We start from the raw sequence: 1603 nt of genomic DNA on the forward strand, positions 1-1603 counted from the left end.
GTGGTCCATTCGGAAAGTCCAATTTTGGGCAACTTTTTCGAGCATTTCGGCCGGAATAGCCCGAATTTCTTCGGAAATGTTGTCTTCCAAAGCTGGAATAGTTGCTGGCTTATTTCTGTAGACTTTAGACTTGACGTAGCCCCACAAAAAATAGTCTAAAGGCGTCAAATCGCATGATCTTGGTGGCCAACTTACCGGTCCATTTCTTGAGATGAATTGTTCTCCGAAGTTTTCCCTCAAAATGGCCATAGAATCGCGAGCTGTGTGGCATGTAGCGCCATCTTGTTGAAACCACATGTCAACCAAGTTCAGTTCTTCCATTTTTGGCAACAAAAAGTTTGTTAGCATCGAACGATAGCGATCGCCATTCACCGTAACGTTGCGTCCAACAGCATCTTTGAAAAAATACGGTCCAATGATTCCACCAGCGTACAAACCACACCAAACAGTGCATTTTTCGGGATGCATGGGCAGTTCTTGAACGGCTTCTGGTTGCTCTTCACTCCAAATGCGGCAATTTTGCTTATTTACGAAGCCATTCAACCAGAAATGAGCCTCATCGCTGAACAAAATTTGTCGATAAAAACACATTTCGAACCGAACACTGATTTTGGTAATAAAATTCAATGATTTGCAAGCGTTGCTCGTTAGTAAGTCTATTCATGATGAAATGTCAAAGCATACTGAGCATCTTTCTCTTTGACACCATGTCTGAAATCCCACGTGATCTGTCAAATACTAATGCATGAAAATCCTAACCTCAAAAAAATCACCCGTTACATATCTACTGCATGCGATTTATCTATGTGCGTTTATATCTTTATTTACTTAATAGCATTGACATTGTTGAGCATTTGTTTACTAAGTTTTTTTTTTGTTGCGACAAAGTTTTACGCTGTATACAGAACTGGGGGACTCACTTCAGATTAAAAAAAAGTCGCACGAAAGTGTGTTGCTTTTTCTAAAAGCTCGTTTGGTCTCGAATAGCTGTAAAGTGGTTCTTCCCAATTTGAACGTCAGTCAGTAGAGATACATAGCTGCATAAATCCTGTGAGAAGCCAAATTTAGACATGGCGCCGTAGGGAACAATTTTGTCATACCAGGAAACGACGTCTTCGGCAGCAGTACGAAATGATTTGGTAGATGGAATCGCATTGCGGGTGGAGCTGTTTGGTTGAAAACAAACTGAGACTCGAATGTGAAAATTTCCGGCGGTCAATTTTCAGGACCTTAACTGCAAGAGGGTGCCTTTAAAATCGCTTTTATTTTATTTGTGATTCTATTGTAGATAAATTCTTGCCATTCCCATTCTAATGTTGACTGATTGGAGAACAGCTTAAAAAAATATTTGGCGTTTTCATTTTTGTTAAGTGTGGAATTAAGCTTTTGCATCTAATTTGTGATGTCAAAGTTTTAACTTTTCAATTGGATTTTTAAGAAAATATTTGAGTAACCCATTAAATTTTAATATAATAAAATGCAAGTATCAAGTATGAGCGCAATCTTTTTTTATATGAAGGAAAGTTCGCAACAGCCTCAGCGAAAAAATTCTTAAAAATCAAGTTGAAACTTGTCCATTTACTCGAATTGTTTTTTTTTTTTT

The 1603-nt window shown here is 38.1% G+C and overlaps 2 protein-coding genes across 3 annotated transcripts in view; one reads left to right on the forward strand and one right to left on the reverse strand.

Annotated features, from left to right (window-relative positions):
- The window catches only part of LOC118736502 (trichoplein keratin filament-binding protein), a 170713-nt gene that overhangs the window by 132091 nt on the left and 37019 nt on the right, over nucleotides 1-1603 (forward strand). The window lies entirely within an intron of this gene.
- Nucleotides 1-1603, reverse strand: part of LOC118750274 (peptidoglycan-recognition protein LB-like) — a 32416-nt gene that overhangs the window by 30019 nt on the left and 794 nt on the right. The window lies entirely within an intron of this gene.

Source organism: Rhagoletis pomonella, unplaced genomic scaffold (genome assembly GCF_013731165.1).
Source record: "Rhagoletis pomonella isolate Grant_MI unplaced genomic scaffold, Rhpom_1.0 Rhpom_scaffold_00001, whole genome shotgun sequence".
NCBI classification, from domain to species: Eukaryota; Metazoa; Arthropoda; class Insecta; order Diptera; family Tephritidae; genus Rhagoletis; species Rhagoletis pomonella.